Source organism: Oncorhynchus nerka, linkage group LG27 (assembly GCF_034236695.1).
Source record: "Oncorhynchus nerka isolate Pitt River linkage group LG27, Oner_Uvic_2.0, whole genome shotgun sequence".
NCBI classification, from domain to species: domain Eukaryota; kingdom Metazoa; phylum Chordata; class Actinopteri; order Salmoniformes; family Salmonidae; genus Oncorhynchus; species Oncorhynchus nerka.
In genome coordinates, this window is record NC_088422.1 from 58333877 (window position 1) to 58352762 (window position 18886).

General features: G+C 45.5%; 1 pseudogene; it reads right to left on the bottom strand.

The window, feature by feature from the left end:
- Positions 1-18886, bottom strand: part of LOC115112045 (neuron navigator 2-like) — a 134859-nt pseudogene that overhangs the window by 67975 nt on the left and 47998 nt on the right.

Below are 18886 nucleotides of genomic sequence, written 5' to 3' on the forward strand. Positions count from 1 at the left end.
CCTCTCTATAACATATCTACAAACTCTCTATAACATATCTACAACCTCTATCACATATCTACAACCTTCAACCTCTCTATAACATATCTACAACCTCTCTATAACATATCTACAACCTCTCTATAACATATCTACAACCTCTCTATCACATATCTACAACTTCAACCTCTCTATAACATAACCCTCTATAACATAACCTCTCTATAACATATCTACAGCCTCTCTATAACATATCTACAACCTCTCTATTACATATCTACAACTTCTCTACAACCTCTCTATAACATATCTACAACCTCTCTATCACATATCTACAACTTCTCTACAACCTCTCTATAACATATCTACAGCCTCTCTATAACATATCTACAACCTCTCTATCACATATCTACAACCTCTCTATATCATATCTACAACTTCTCTATATCATATCTACAACTTCTCTATAACATATCTACAACCTCTCTATCACATATCTACAACCTCTCTACAACATATCTACAACCTCTCTACAACATATCTACAACCTCTCTACCACATATCTACAACCTATCTATCACATATCTACAACCTCTCTACAACTTCTCTATACCTTCTCTACACCCTCTCTACAACATATCTACAACCTCTCTATCACATATCTACAACCTCTCTACAACATATCTACAACCTCTCTACAACATATCTACAACCGCTCATTATACCAGTCTCTTCCAAGCCACCTGTCCCCTTTGCCCTTTTCAGAGACACACAGAGGTGAGACACTGTATGAGGGGAACAGGTGAACAAGAAGGCGGAGGATGACGACGATACTGTAATTGGCCAGGTCTCTTACTTCGTACACCAATAACTCCCATAGGAAGTGGTTCAATCTAATAACAGCCACACAGAGGGGCGTTTGTCTCCTACTCTCGTACAGTATGTCCGCTCAGAAGCATTTTGTCATTCCATAAACATCTCTAGAATAACCTGGTATCTATGGACTTTACTGCAGAAAGCTAGTCGGCGACATCGGCGCAAACATTTGAGCTTCACCTCTCATGTTATATACGGCTACTGACCGGGGTTCTGCTCAAATTGCATTTCAATTAACTCAATTCCGGAAAGGAATTCCCGATGCCTAAACCAGAAAGGACCCATTTGTTGTGTGTGAGGGTTTTACGCCCAGAGTTCCCACCCAGTGGGACAATAAATAGACCCTAACTCTGCAACTGGCGACAGCAGAAGTGCCACTCTCACTAAAAACCAGGTAATGGCAACGTCGAGGTGCTACATGCTCAGCAACTCAGGACGACATCTCAGAGTCACACACACACACACACACACACACACACACACACACACACACACACACACACACACACACACCTTTATCCCCACTCGTCTAACTTTCTGGTTCACCCACCATTGGGACCTACCTTTTCGCCTCGCACATCTTTAATGACGGGCGTCCAACCTCAAACAAACGTGTCCAGGTGAGTTAAGATCCCCCCCTCGATAAAGATCAGAATGAAGCGTTCAGATCAGAATGTGTGTGTGTGTGTGTGTGTGTGTTCCAAATATTATATGTAGAAACAGTGTAACTGGCATACATATACTCTGCCTTAATTGTCTTGGGTGTGCGTGTGTGTGTGTGTGTGTAATGACTATACACTTAGACCTAAGTGTGTGCATAAGTATGTCTCTCGCGCACGCCTGTGTGTGTGTGTGTATGTGTGTGTATAAGTATCTGTGAATATGCCGTATGTGTGCTTCTAGTGTGTGTCCCTCGGTGGGTGCTCAGTGTTGGTATGCGGGCTTCTTCTGTTAACTCCTCATGCTCCCACTCACTGAAAGCTCTGCCTCTGCCTGGCTGTCTGCTTACTAAAGAGTACCAGGTGGATAGGGGTGAAGAGGGGAGGGGGTAAGGTTTAGAAGAGGAGGGGTCCAAAGAGAACACCACACCCCCAAGCCAGTCAGAGCGAGAGGTGAGGGAAGTTGGACCGGGGGGTCCAACTTCACATAAATATAATATATTATAAAAACACCTTTACACAACTGGAATGAGATAACGAACGACAAATGTAAGTCGACCTGTAAGTACAACTAGATAGATTACTATATCGTAAACATTTATGAAAACAACATTTGGATTTTTCTGGTCTTAATTCAAGGTTAGGCAAAAGGTTAGGTTTAAAATCTGATTTAAGAAGATACATTTTATTAAAAGGCAGTGTTTGTGACCTTGCCACTTGCACAGATAATGACTACTCTGTAGGTGGGCGTGGAATCCCACTGCCAACTCATCCTCTAAGGTCAAACCTAATAACACGTGCTTTAATCAGTTAGCCGCTAACGCAACCTAGCATTGGTGGTTAACCATTCAAGACCAGGGGAGGAGACTAAGCTATCAGTGTCTGTTTTAAATGGTTAAGGCACAGGGAGGCTCCACCATATCACCACACACACACACACACACACACACACACACACACACACACACACACACACAACCCCCCCAGGATACAGGCGTAATCTGGTCACTTGAATAAGGGCTCATTTCGACCATCAATCACCCTGTTCCGAGGCCGAGGCTGGGACCACACACACACACACGCACTCCTGTGCCTATAGTTCATCCTCAGAGCCTTTGTGTGTTTCCTTTATATCCACTATATCATCATAATTCTCTCACACGGCCAGGCTAGTGGTACAGAACATGATACCGGATCTAAACTCTGTACAGCACTTGATCACTCATCTCTCTACACTAAGGCACTACGGCGTTGGCTGGCGTCCCACCCAATCACTAAGTATAGATGTAGGAGATCATACTGCACTAGCAGGGAAATGGTTGGGGCCTTCATAGCACTCACCTGCCCAGGTGTGTGTGTTTTGATTTTGATTTGATTTGAATCTCTTTAATCCCCATTTGGACTAATCTTCCAAGAGTCCTTAAACATTCAAATACAATTTATAATACAAACACACTTTCACATATAACACACTATTACAAACATACATAATATACTAACATAATGACCCAATAAATACTCAATCTAAAAAATATTGATTAATCATCTACTATAGTCCCACAACATTTCTATATACTATATTTAAATTGTTTTAAAATTATTATTATTGAAAGGTTTCTAGTTTGCTCAGTTAATTTATTCAATTTCTGTATTGCTCTAAATCGAAATGTTATTTTGTCTATATCTCTTTTCTGTCTGGATAACGCATAGATGGTGGACAATCTATTCCTAGTATTTACGGAATGTCTGTCTCTTACCAACTGAATACCGTTGTGAATAGAACTTGGCCGTTTTAAATGATGTATATTATAAAATAAAATAAGCATGTTTTTTTCAATTATCTTGTTGATTGATGACCAACCAAGAACATTGCGTATGACGACAAGACAAGAACCATATCTCCACCTTAAAACAGTCCTTGCTGCTTTGTTCTGTGCATTCTGCAGCCTCCTAACTTCACTTGATGATGCATTTCCCCAGACCACAGAACAGTGGTTCACCTGACTCTTAATTAATGCTTGTGTTATTTGCCTTAGCTATTTAGCTATCCTTCTGATTATGCATGCTGTTTTAATATATATATATATTTTACATTGATTAGTTATTTGAGATGACCATGATAAGCAGTTGTCTAGCTGCACTCCCAATAGTTTGATTTCTGCCACTTCTTCAATTTGTACTCCTCCCATACTTAATTGTATCCCATGCTGTTTTGGCCTTTTCCTAGTTGAACAGACCAACATAACTTTGGTTTTCTTGGTGTTTAAAACAAGTTTGTTTTGGCAAACCCACTTCCTGATATTCTCCAAATCTCCTTGTAAAGCCTGCTGTGCCTGTTGAACCGATTGTCTTGCTGCATAAATTGTAGTATCATCTGCAAATATAGTAGATTGAGTTTCAACCAAGGCATAGGGAAGGTCGTTGGTATATATTAAATAAAGAAGTGGCCCAAGGCAGCTGCCCTGCGGTATACCATAGTTTAACACATTAGGGGAAGAAAATTAACCATTGATATAGGTGGACTGTTTCCTGTCAGTTAGATATGACTGTACCCAATTCAATGCTACCTCCTTAAAACCATAATGCATTAATTTTGTCAAAATTATTTCATGATCCACTAAATCAAATGTGTGTGTGTGTGTGTGTGTGTGTGTGTGTGTGTGTGTGTGTGTGTGTGTGTGTGTGTGTGTGTGTGTGTGTGTGTGTGTGTGTGCATGGTTTGAAATAGGTTATCTGAATGCGTCAGGGGGAGCACTTAACCCCATCCCTTTCAGAGCAGGTGACTCTGCGGAAGTGAAATGGAGCGAGAGAAACTTGCCGCTTTTTTGGTTCATACAACATTTCGATTCCATCATCTTTTTTAATTTATTTTGTATGTCTATTTTATACATGGTGGGGTCGTGTCTGTGTCGGGTCGAGGACCAAAAAACTTTGGAATCCCTTGAATTATGTGATCTAAAGAAGGCTATTTTCCTTCCTCTTGAGACTTTGAGGAGCGTAAGGATTTTTTTGTTGTTGCTTTTTGATGTTTGACTATACAGTATTCAGATATCCGTTCTTAGCTACTCATAGGTCCCTTTTTATCTAGTACATATCTTTCTGTTCCCCCACGAAGCTGCATTCAAAACTGTATACATAGTCTGCTGCCTTGTGTCTTAGTCTCACGCTCTCATTTTGGCCGTTCACTCTCCTGATTCTGGCATCGGCAGCAGAGTTGGCTCCCAGTGTGTAAATTCATATGATAATAATGACAGCATTGGTTTAAATTGCAGAGTATGACAGCCAAGGTATGCAGGGGGCCTGTTACAACATGGACACTGACTTCAACATGGGCACTGACTAGAAAACAAACAGGTTATGAGGTTCAACTCTACTGGATTGAACTCACAGAGCGAAGCTTCATACAGTTAGCATCTGATCTGGGCCCATGTTCATGAAGCATCTCAGAGTAGGAGTGCTGATCTAGAATCTGTTTTGCCCTTCAGATCAATAATGAGAATACAATTATATGGACAGGCAAAACCTGATCCTAGACCAGCACTCCTAATCTGAGACGATTTGTGGATACTGGTCCTGGTCCCCAAAGGAGATAAAATGCATTCGGAAAGTATTCAGACCCCTTCCCCTTTTTCACATTTTTGTTACATTACAGCCTTATTCCAAAATTTATTAAATTGTTTTTTTCCCTCATCAATCTACACAAAATACCCCATAATGACAAAGCGAAAACAGGTTTTTCGAAATTTTAGCAAATTTACTAAAAATAGAAAACTGAAAACCTTATTTACATAAGTATTCAGACCCTTTGCTATGAGACTCAAAATTGAGCTCAGGTGCATCCTGTTTCCATTGATCACCTTTGAGATGTTTCTACAACTTGACTGGAGTCCACCTGCGGTAAATTCAATTGATTGGACATGATTTGGAAAGGCACACACCTGTCTATATAAGGTCCCACAGTTGACAGTGAATGTCAGAGCAAAAACCAAGCCATGAGGTTGAAGGAATTGTCCGTAGAGCCCCGACACAGGATTGTGTCGAGGCACAGATCTAGGGATTGGATACCAAAAACATTTTTGCAGCATTGAAGGTCCCCAAGAACACAGTGGCCTCCATCATTCTTAAATGGAAGAAGTTTGGAACCACCAAGACTCTTCATAGAGCTGGCCACCCGGCCAAACTGAGCAATTGGGGGAGAAGGGCCTTGGTCAGGGAGGTGACCAAGAACCCGATGGTCACTCTGACAGAGCTCCAGAGTTCCTCTGTGGATATGGGAGAACCTTCCAGAAGGACAACCATCTCTGCAGCACTCCACCAATCAGGCCTTTATGGTAGTGGCCAGACGGAAGCCACTCGGGACAAGTCTCTGAATGTCCTTGAGTGGCCGAACCAGAGCCCGGACTTGAACCCGATCGAACATCTCTGGAGAGACCTGAAAATAGCTGTGCAGTGACACTCCCCATCCAACCTGACAGAGCTTGAGAGGATCTGCAGAGAAGAATGGCAGAAACTCCCCAAATACAGGTGTGCCAAGAAGACTCGAGGCTGTAATCGCTGCCAAAGATGCTTCAACAAAGTACAGAGTAAAGGGTCTGCATACTTATGTAAATGTGATATTTCAGTTTTATTTTATTTATAAAATGTGCACAAAAAAAATTAAACCCGTTTTGCTTTGTCAATATGGAGTATTGAGTGTATGTTAATGAGGGGGAAAAAACGATTTCATACATTTTTTAATAAGGCTGCAACGTAACAAAATGTGGAAAAAGTCAAGGAGTCTGAATACTTTCCGAATGCACTGTATACCATCTCAAAAAGCGATTACAGAATGTCTTCTCACAACAACAAGAACAACTGTATTTTTCCCTTCATGCCACATTACTGTCGGCTGTACCATGTTCACATTTTTACACTTGGGGGAGATTACAAATACACTGGTGCCCTCTTGTGACATGACAGCCACTTACAATAGATTGATTCCCAAACCTATGAGAAAGTCCGCAAAACCAACCAAACCAGCCCCAAAAGGGATGAGTTGCAATTTGCAAAATACAATGATTTTTTTTTAACCCTGTCATCATATGCTAGTCCTCTCAGAATACTCACCCACTGGTGACATCATCAGGGCGCGCTGCGTTCTTGCTCAGCACATCCCCGTCACTCATGTAGCCCGTCACCTCCATGGCGATGCCCTCCAGGTCAATATCCTCCCCTCTCCCCCCCAGATCCATACTGAGGGCACCTCCCCGCCCCGCCAGCTGTCTCCGCAGGGGGCCAGGGTACAGGTAGCGGCCCCCCTGCCCTCCTCCTCCTCCCGAGGCACGACCCCCGTAGCCGTTCCCCGTGGAGGGTGCGTCCCCCGCCTGCAGGCGGGGGCTGGATTGGCCCAGTCGCCATGATGACAGGGAGGGCCGGGAGGAAGTCAGGCTGAGGATGCTCCGCCCACTCCCGCCGCCGCTGCCACCGCTGATCTCCGTGGTGACGTTGCTATCAAAGGTCGTCTCCAAGGTGCTGGGGGAGGGAGGGGGGAGGGAGGAGGAGAAGCGGGAAAAAAGACTGAGCATAAGGCTAGACATTCAGCAGTATTGAACTGGACTAGACAGTGGGTAAGACCTCTCTAACCTCTCTCCTCTCTGCGAAAAGGAGAGAGCAAGCCGCAGGGAGAGAGACCGGGTCAGGAGCTTGAATCAAAATCCAAAGGCAAAACCACCGCTCCATCCAGCCACTACTGGTTCAAAGACACTGACATTCTCATACAGGGGGTAGATAGATCATGCTGAAAGAACCAGACACAAGACACAGTCTAGTGGGTTTTGGAGAACAAGCCCTCCATTACATACACACTAGAATAGAGCATCAGACAGACAAGCCTCAAACCGCAAAAGTTCATCCAACTTCGTCCTTTATTCTATTTCTATCTGGCAACCCTGGAGGCCGGGACACATCCCCAGTGTCAGCCTCGTGAGTTATTAGTGACACTACATGGCCACTAGGTGGCAGTCACGTCCCACTTAAAACGCTCTCCAGCCTCAAAATTAGACCTTTGTCCTGGGTGGACCACCCATTAATAACACGACCGCTATTTAAAACAGACGTGCTAACTCACTTTACCGTGTACATTAACAGCCTCTTTTATTCACAAGAGAAAGTATTATGGATCATTTGCTAAGAATAGCTTTATTGTGATCACTATTGTGGTCTCTCTCTCTAGGAGTTGTGTCTTTCATGTCTTAACGGATGTCAGTGGAACTTGTCGGACACACAGAAATAGAATGTGGAATTGAAACTGGCATCTGTTTGGCTACTTGGCTGGACATTGTCCATTCTCATTTGCAGGAGGTTCATACCTGTGTGTGATCTGAGTCCCCCGTAGACTGGACATGGTCTCTTCCAGGTTCTGGCGGAGGTCCGCAATGTTTTTAACAGTCCGCAGCCGCCGTGTCTCTGGATCTTCTTCTATACGGAACAAACATTGTACCTGAGCACATAGGCACTAGCGGTGCGCGGATCAACTGTCAGTTCACCCACACCCGCCCGCTATTGCTAATAACCCATCAGCAACCACCAGACTATATGTGATAAAGTCCAAATCTGAGGCTCACATCGGACCCTAAACCCGCTAATATAGAAGACGCGCTGTTAAGCTACAGTCAGAGTCAACTCCGACGTCCTTTGTGACTCCATGGATACACGTTAACTTTTTCTCCCCGTTCCTAAAAAACATTTGGCAATTGGAGTGTAGGCTATTTGACGCGCGCACAGTTAGGCTCCTAAATCTTAGGCTTAGACACTAATGCTAGATAGCCTACAATAATGAAAGAAAAACCTCAATGTAGCCTATAGATATGAATTATATTTTTATCGATTTTTTTAAGGTATCGTTTTAACTTTATTCAACCCGCCCGCCACCTGCCCGTCATCAACACAATATTTTCATGACCCTAAACTCGCCCGCTCCGTGGATATAACCGAGGGGAATGCGGGCTATGAGTCAACCTGCGCTTCACTAATGGACACAACAAAACCCACAACTGAATTGAGTGTGCATGAGCCAGGAAGGTATGTTTCCCATCAGATAGAATCAACCCACAGTCGGATTCATGTGCTTGTTCTCCTCCAACTAACGATCTCACCCAATCAAAAATAACCCCCTAAAAATGGCCCATGTAACTTCTGTACAGTGCAGACACATAATCAATCGCCCATCAGCTCCTACAGACAGAACTAGTCGATGGCCTACCTGAAAGGTCCTCAATGGACGGCTGGCTGGCTTTAAAGGGGATGTTTTCTCCGCCCCTTCCTCCTGACCCTGCCTCTGTCGCCATGATACCGTCCACGTCCGTTTGTGACCTAGATGACGGGGAAATTCCGAGCAAACTCAGGATACTATTACAGATTCATAAAGGATTGACAAATGTTAAAGTTGACAGTTTTATCAGTCCAAAGTATGTGTATTACTCACCTGTACATGAAGGGTGCTACGGTGGCTGTGTTGGGGTGGCTGTGGTGCTGCTGGGGCTGAGGTAGCTGGACGCTGACCGTGTTGCAGGCTGTGCTCTGTGTGGCGCCACCACTGCCACTTTCCACCACCGGGGCGGCGCTGTGGCCCTGTTGTGAGGCCTTGCCCTCTGTAGAAGCCAGACTAGAGGTAGAGCTAGAGTGCCTGCTGTCCCTGTCTCGGTCTCTGTCCAGGTGTCCGCGTTGCAGGACAAGACCCCCTCCCAACCGCATGCTCCGGGGACGCTCCCCACCCTCCTTCCCCCCTGCCGAGGGCGCCTTCCCCCCTACCCCCGAGGTTTTACCCCCTGGCTTTGGTATGCCGCTGTGTGCAGGGACAGAACTCTCCTTCTTGGCCACTTTGCTCCCTTTGGGTATGAAACTGGCGATTTTAGAAGTTCTCTTATTGGAGGAGGGTTCTGTTTCCATTGCGACACTGGTAGTCGCTTCCTCCTTAGGCTCCTCCCCCTGAGTTCCATCCTCTCGGTGGCGATGTGTTTCCCCGCCTCTTTCACTCTTTCCCTCTCTTTCTCCTTCTCCTTCCCCCTCTCCTTCTCCTTCTCTTTCTCCTTCTCCTTCTCCAGTCCTTTCACTGAGCTCTTTTTAGAAGTCATAGCTCTGCTGAACGTGCGCTGAGCGATTCCCCTCAGTGCGATCTTGGGGCTGCTGGTTGTTGTGGCGATGGTAGGGACATGGGCTGAAGCACCACCGTGGGTCGTCCCGTTACCTGTCCCGTTGACGCCGGGCCGGGTGTTCCCCTCTGCCTCCCCTAGGGAGTCGGTGTTGGACCCTGCTTCTGCCCTCTCTACTTCACCAGCCCCGAGCTGCCGGGCGGGGGCACCGCTGTCCGCCTGAGCTCCCTGATTGCTGGAGGACGAGGACTTAGATCCGCCTTTACTGTTAAACAGCTTGAGCTTCTCCAGCATAGACTTCTGTTGGATGACTTTCGGGGGGGGCTCGGTGGACGAGGAGGCCTTTGAGGAGGTATCCTTCTCCTGCTTGACAGAGAGCATGGCTGAGGAGGAGGTGTGCTTGGAGCTCACAGACTTACTCCTCCAGGGCTTGCTGCTGGAGTTGGGGTGGGGGATGGCCGAGGAAGAGGAGCATGGAGGGACAGGAGCCGAGGTAGAGACGCTGTTGGCGGAAGTGCTGATGGTCACCGGGGACGACGGAGCATGTTCAGTCATTACCGGAGTCTGTGAAGTCATGTCCTCGGACGGTTCTGTGAGGAAGAGGAGAGGATGAAGAGGTAGAAGGGATGAAAAAAAGGGATGAGAGGAGGAAGTGAGAAGCGGATAACCGAGAGGAGAGGAGAATAGGAGCGAGAGGGGATGAGGAGATGAGAGGAGGAAGTGAGAAGCGGATAACCGAGAGGAGAGGAGAATAGGAGCGAGAGGGGATGAGGAGATGAGAGGAGGAAGTGAGAAGCGGATAACCGAGAGGAGAGGAGAATAGGAGCGAGAGGGGATGAGGAGACGAGAGGAGGAAGTGAGAAGCGGATAAACGAGAGGAGAATAGGAGCGAGAGGGGATTAAGAGATGAGAGGAGGAAGTGAGAAGCGGATAACCGAGAGGAGAGGAGAATAGGAGCGAGAGGGGATGAGGAGACGAGAGGAGGAAGTGAGAAGCGGATAAACGAGAGGAGAATAGGAGCGAGAGGGGATTAAGAGATGAGAGGAGGAAGTGAGAAGCGGATAAACGAGAGGAGAGGAGAATAGGAGATTAGGAGATGAGAGGAGTGACGAAGAAGAAGAGAAGGGAGAAAGCAGGAGTGGGAGAGAGGATAACGAGAGGGGAAAGGCAAGAAATAAGAGATGGTTAGATAGAGCAATCCTCATAGACCCCACACCAACTGTCCATATAAGGTCTTGCACTGTGGAAATCTTGAGTTAGCCTGTGTTGACACAGTCTAAACGTGTCATTACTTAACGCTAGCGAGCACACGACACTCGGATAACTATTAGAAACCTTTGACACTAACAACGAGAGTGCCCATCAAAAACTGTTTATAAAAACAATGAGGGAAAGCCCTTTAAAGTTTGACCTAGGAATTTTAGCTGAGATAGAACACTGCTACCAACACCCTTGGGAGGTTTGGACTTATATGGACTGGTTCTGGTTCATTATCTTCCAATTCACAGTCAAAGACTCTATCCCAAGTCTGTATTCTGAACTACTGTGGAAATGAGCTAGCTAAAACACAAACACTTTCATTAAATTGGGACTATTTTGTCTAAATGAAGGTTTTACAAAAGACACGTCTGTTTTACTGTTACAGAGCACACAAAAACCAACACAAAGTACTTTAAAAAAAAGTTTATAGTTTGTTACCCCTCTAAATCAATAATGTTTGACTTACCAAAAACAGTCACAATCAAAAATCCAAAACCAACATTGATACAGAACTCATATAGCAGCTAAGATGTTCTTCCTCGAGAGACTAATACTGTACAGTACAAGAACAGTGTAGTTATTGTTGTGTGCCGGTAGAGACTCCAAGTGCCAACTTACTGCTAGCATTACTTTGAATATTCAAAGCCAAACTGCCAAACTGCCCTTGTGGCCACTCCCATGCCCAACCCATTAGTCAGCCAGTACAGCACATGGACACGGCAAAACAGAAGCTAAGGTCCTGCTGCACTTACCCAAATACCTTCACAAACACGGTCTATTATTAAGTAATGATCTCAAATTTCCACCGTTGCAATTCCTTTTCAATACACTCTTAGGGGAAAAAAGGTGCTATCTAGAACCTCGGCGGTCGAACCCTTTTTGAGAACCCTTTTTGATCCAGGTAGAACCCTTTTCAGTTCCAAGTAGAATGCTCTCTTACATAGGGTTCTACATAGAACCAATAAGGTTTCCCCCCCCGGAACCAAAAAGGGTTCTCCTATGGGGAGAGCCGAATAACCTTTTTTGGAACCCTTTTTTGTAAGAGTGTACCATCTCTTCGTACAGTGCAGTATGCAACCCCCTTTTCAGTATACTGCATTAACATGACTCTAAACACTTGGTAACTCCATAAACTAATCTAATTTAATATTCACACATTTGAACCTCGTTAAGGAAGTATTTACTAGGAATATTAAACCCTCCACATCTTTATGCCACATCCCATTTTCATCCCATTTATTCCTGTTTTTTAAACACCTTTCATGCCCTAATTGCTTTTCATGCCCCTTTCGTTTCCCCCCAGTTCAGTATTTAGAAAGCCGGCATTGAAACAATGCGCCCATTAGGAAGTGATTAGGGCCCAATTAGCCGTGCTAGAGGTTAGCCGGCGGAAAGTGGGTCAGGTTGCTAATAGCTGGCTTCCTATTGGAGGAGGGCCTGAATGAGAGAGAGAGAGAGAGGACCAGCTGTAATTACAGAGGAGGTAGAGAGAGAGAGAGAGAGAGAAATAGAGAGAAATAGAGAGAAATAGAGAGGGATTCAGACTCACTGAGGCTGGGATGTGGGAAAAGGGGAACGATGAGAAGCTCACGTCATGCCAACAGAACGGTCTGTGCCCCAGAGGGAGAATAGGGGGTGAAACCAGCTTGGGTTTTGGTTGAGAAGTGGACATTGTGTTGGCTTGGACACTGGACACAAGAAACACACAGAGCATTTCTGGGGATGACCCAGAACCAGATGACCACCTAAGATGCCCCAGTTTGAATGAAAAGGAGATCCACATTTGGCATCCTGGGTCAGAAGTGAAATTGCAATGAACCCCTTTGCCCCACAGTTGTCAATAAAGTTGTATTGAATTCAATCCCCTTCTTATATCACACAATTGACTTGTTTCCTGTTTTAGACACACACGTGATGTATCAATACACATAAACACTCACACCTGAGCCACTGACCAGCATTCTTTCTCCCTCTTCCACACCTAAAGATTGCCACACAGTCAACTTTTGTCTGGTCCAATATCACAAACACATGGACTGCTGACATCCCACTCGTAAGAGATCATAGACCTCCTGACCTGGCTACTGAGATCACTGTGACAAAGTTCACTACCTTGGGACAAAAATAGGACTCCACCAACACACACACACACCTTTGTGCCTCTATATGACTTGTGTATTCTAGTTTAGTTTACACAGGACCCAGGTTTTAGTGTTTAAATCTTAACTACTCAATTAGTGCAATCAATTAGTAGTCTGAAATCTGAGTCTGACAGACAGAGAGAGGCCCTCAGGACTTAACCACAGACCACCAGTGAACGTCCTGCCATAACCCAACTCTGTCTCTCTCTCTCTCTCTCTCACACACACACACACACACACACACACACACACACGTTCATACCTCTGTTAAACAATGGATTAAAACAAAATCTCATCTGCAGTGCATTTGGAAAGTATTCAGACCCTTTGACTCTTTCCACATTTTGTTACGTTACAGCCTTATTCTAAAATGGATTAAATCGATTTTTTCCCCTCATCAATCTACACACAATACCCCATAATTACAAAGCAAAAACGGGTTTTTAGAAATGTGTTTGAAAAAAACAACTGAAATATCACATTTACGTAAGTATTCAGACCCTTTACTCAGTACTTGTGGAAGCGCTTTTGGCAGCGATTACAGTATCGAGTTGAGACAGCCTATAGGGAGGAGGTCAGGGACCTGGCTGGGTGGTGCCAGAATAACAACCTCTCCCTCAACGTAACCAAGACTAAGGAGATGATTGTAGGCTACAGGAATAGGAGGACCGAGCACGCCCCCATTCTCATCTACGGTTCTGTAGAGCAGGTTGAGTTCCTTGGTGTCTACATCAACAACAAACTAGAATGGTCCAAACACACCAAGACAGTCGTGAAGAGGACACGACTAAGCCTATTCCGCCTCAGGAGACTAAAAAGATTTGGCATGCGTCCTGAGATCCACAAAAGGTTCTACAACTGCAACATCGAGAGCATCCTGACCAGTTGCATCACTGCCTGGTACGGCATTTGCTCGGCCTCCGACCGCATGGCACTCCAGAGGGTAGTGCGTACAGCCTAGTACATCACTGGGGCTAAGCTTCCTGCCATCCAGGACCTCTACACCAGGCGGTGTCAGAGGAAGGCCCTAAAAATCGCCAAATACTCCAGCCACCCCAGTCATCGACTGTTCTCTCTACTACTGCATGGCAATCGGTACCGGAGTGCCAAGTCTAGGTGTAACGATCCTCTTCCTGTGAATGACTGGACCAAGGCGCAGCGTGAGACGTGTTCATTATATTTTATTAAAATCAGAACACTAGAACAAAAAACAACAAAGAGGAAAACGAACAGTTCTGTAAGGAAACTAACTATACAGAAAACAACTACCCACAAAACCCATGTGGGCAAGAGCTACCTAAGTATGGTTCCCAATCAGAGACAACGATAGACAGCTGTCCCTGATTGAGAACCATACCCGGCCAAAAACAAAGAAATACAAAAACCCAGAAAAAGGAACATAGAATGCCCACCCTAGTCACACCCTGGCCTAACCAAAATAGAGAATAAAAGCCTCTCTATGGCCAGGGTGTGACACTAGGACAAAAAGGCTTCTCAACAGTTTTTACCCCCAAGCCATAAGACTCCTGAACAGGTAATCAAATGGCAACCCGGACTATTTACATTGTGTGGCCCCCCCAACCCCTCTTTTACGCTGCCGCTACTCTCTATTTATCATACATGCATAGTCACTTTAACTATACATTCATGTACATACTACCTCAATCAGCCTGACTAACCTGTGTCTTTATGTAGCCTCACAACTGTTATTTTTCACAGTCTTTTTACTGTTGTTTTATTTCTTTACTTACCTATTGTTCACCTAATACCTTTTTTGCACTATTGGTTAGAGCCTGTAAGTAAGCATTTCACTGTAAGGTCTACCTACACCTGTTGTATTCGGCCCACGTGACAAATAAACTTTGATTTGATTTGAGTCTTATTGGGTATGACGTTACAAGCTTGCCACACCTGTATTTGGGGAGTTTCTCCCATTATTCCCTGCAGATCCTCTCAAGCTCTGTCATGTTGGATGGGGAGCGTCGCTGCACAGCTATTTTCAGGTCTCTCCAGAGATGTTTGATAGGGTTCAAGTCCGGGCTCTGGCTGGGCCACTCAAAGACATTCAGAGACGTGTCCCGAAGCCACTCCTGTGTCGTCTTGGCTGTGTGCTTAGGTTCGCTGTCTTGTTGGAAGGGGAACCTTTGCCCCAGTCTGAGGTCCTGAGCACTCTGGAGTAGATTTTCTGACTCGTCTCCCAGTCCCTGCCACTGTAAAACATCCCCAAAGCGTGATGCTGCCACCACCATGCTTCACCGTAGGGATGGTGCCAGGTTTCCTCCAGACGCGACGCTTGGCATTCAGGCCAAAAAAGTTCAATCTTGGTTTCATCAGACCAGAGAATGTTGTTTCTCATGGTCTGAGTCCTTTAGGTGCTTTTTGGCAAACTCCAAGCGGGCTGTGCCTTATTTGTCTGTGTATGAAGCCATGGGCTTCTGGGATATCCCCCGTTTTCACGGATCATCACGCCTGTGTGTGTGTTCCACTGTGTCTGTTCCACTTTGTCTATACGTGCCATTACCAAGTGTACAATACAAACGTCCACAATGTGTGTGTGTGTGTAGCATGTGTGCAGGCGTGTGCGCATGTCAGAGACATGTTTGTTCAGCACTGCCACTTCAAAAGGCCCATGGTTTCCCCACAGCGTGTAACGGCTCAACCTCGTCCCAAACTAAACCCGGGAGGAAAACGCTGCCGAGACCGCAACCGCACGCAAAAACAAGCTTAAACGCATTAGAGGGGCCTAGCATCGGCCGACACTGCGTAGCCCACTTGACCGATTTCACTGTCGCAAGACTGTAATTTAGATCACCCATCAGTCAGTACTGACCTGTGCATTCCCTGCCTATAGAAACATAGAGAGATAGACATAAAGTCTAAACATAAAAGCCATGACTGAGCCTGGGGGAGCAGTATGATACTTATAGACACTGTATACAGTTTAGAATGACGCGCAGCCTAAACATATGATGATGAATGTGTCCAGATTCAGGAAGACACTTTTCTTTAGCAACATACAGCACAGTACTGTATGATACTTATAGAAATAGCTCAGGCGTATTTCCAGGACTGCCCAGAGAGCAACCATTTTTAGCCGAACACAGATGTCTTGCCAAAAAAAAACTACAAATAAATAGATAAATAGACAACTAAAAGTGATTTTTTTTTTTTTTGCTTATATGTTCTATTGCTCCGTTCAATTGAGTATCATTTAATATAGTCGACTTCTGTCTAAACTGCTTACTCATATCCCCAAGTGGGACAGCTAGTCTTGATTTGGAGTGAAACTTTTAAAGTTCCTCCACATGAACACACTCAAACAGAGGCTACAGGCTCATCGGCTGGCCATTCATTCAGCACTGTCTGCACTGTCCGTACACTCTCACATGTGTGCATGGATGCACACCACACACGCACACCACGCATGCGCACCACGCACACCACACACGCACACCACGCATGCACACCACACACGCACACCACGCGCACACACCACACATGCACACCACGCACACACACCACACATGCACACCACGCACACACACCACGCACACACACATACAAGAGTAAGCACCCACGCGCACATTCGCATAGAACGCACATACACACACACACACACACACACACACACACACACACACACTCTCTCGCTCTCTTTCAATTCAATTCAAAGGGCTTTGTTGGCATGAGAAACATATGTTTACATAGATAATAAACTAAATGTGAATTAAATAATACAAAATGAACCGTAAACATTACACCCACAAACGCTACAAAGGAATAGAGACAGTTCAAATGTCATATTATGTCATATTATGTCTCTCAAGGTGAGAATGTAAAGCATAAGAGGAAGGCCAACTGTATGCTCATGTCTCTCTACTGTGTAAAACAGGATGGTTCCAGGGACATGTTTTACATTCTCCTGTCAGCAACACTGAACAGTTCAGGCTCGTTTTTCCTGAGCCTTAGCATCTTCAGCATTTTATTTCAAGGTAGTAAATCACTGAATGTTCACGCTAGTAAACTTGTTGCTAATTTGGTACAGTAAAGCTTACTAAGTAAAATTATGTATTAAAACAGTGTATGATTATTTATTTTTTAAACACAAACTAATCACAAAATGTCAAATATGACTGAGTCAGACCCTGTGTCTGGTCACTAGGTAAAAGACCATGACCAATGGTACTATAAGTCTGGGTCGATTCCTAACTGTCATACAAATCGCACATTGACGTCATGTATGATTTGGGAGAAAGCTAGTTTCAGCACCCAGTGAGGCTAAGAGGAGAGCAGTGAAAAGATAGATGACAAACCTCAGGAGTTGTATCACTGTCCCAGTGGAGTAGAGACCAAAAGAAGCTGAGCGCAGAAGCCAGGGTTCCAAACTCTGACAGACGTTCCACAGAGGGCAGTCTGAGTGGAACTGTTGTGCAGGAGTGAGTTGGGAGAGGGGGGGAGGGATTTGGCAGACACTCAACAGGGAAGACAGGGGGTTTTGGGGGGGGGGGAATGATTCCAAACCCCCCTCCCTACCTGCCGTCTGTCCCTCTGCACCCTTCACATCACTCTCTCTCTCTCTCTCATCACCCTCTCCTTCTCTCGTTTCCCTCCATCTCTCCTGCCTCCATCGTTCATACAGTCTAACACAGGGGAATGGATTGAGACTGTGGAAGACAAACACAGTGAGTCTAGAAACAACCCTGGGAGACCAGCTGGGTGGTGACAACAGCGCAGAGAAGCGACATAAAACCTTTAACTAAATGCACAGTCAACACAGATTCGCCATGGCTGAACACAGCCGAAAATAGAGCCGCATTAAGTCAGCACAGTAGACAGAGTGTCAGTCGATCTGAATATAGTGACGATTGATTGAATTTTGATTTGTGTGACCACACACTAACGCGTACGCTGATAATCGGGAAGCGGGTACAGGGAGTGAATATTTAACAATGAATAGAACATAGTGCAAAACAAGAAACACGAAAAGCGTACAGACAAGAAACAGAGTCAATAACGCCTGAGGAAAGAACCAAGGGGAATGACAGATATAGGGGAGGTAATCAGGAAGGTCATGGAGTCCAGGTGAGTATCATGAGGCGCAGATGCACGTAACACTGGGCCCCCTCAGGGGTGTGTACTCAGTCCCCTCCTGTACTCCTTGTTCACCCACGACTGTGTGGCCAAACACGACTCCAACACCATCATTAAGTTTGCTGACGACACAACAGTGGTAGGCCTGATCACCAACAACGATGAGACAGCCTATAGGGAGGAGGTCAGAGACACTGCCAGGATAACAACCTCTCCCTCAATGTGAGCAAGACAAAGGAGCTGATCGTGGACTACAGGAAAAGGCGGGCCGAAACAGGCCCCCATTAACATCGACGGGGCTGAAGTGGAGCGGGTCGAGAGTTTCAAGTTCCTTGGTGTCCACATCCCCAACAAACTATCATGGTCCAAACATACCAAGACAGTCGTGCAGAGGGCACGATAAAACCTTTTCCCCATCAGGAGACTGAACATTTTTGGCATGGGTCCCCAGATCCTCAAAAAGTTCTACATCTGCACCATCGAGAGGATCCTGACCGGTTGCATCACATCCTGACCGGTTGCATCACCGCCGGGTATGGCAACTGCTTGGCATCTGATCATAAGGCGCTACAGAGTGTAGTGCATATGACCCAGTACATCACTGGGGCCAAGCTTCCTGCCATCTAGGACCTATATAATAGGAGGCGTCAGAGGAAAGCCCATAAAATTGTCAGAGACTCCAGTCACCCAAGTCATGTACTGTTTTCTATACTACCACACGGCAAGCGGTACCGGAGCGCCAAGTCTAAGA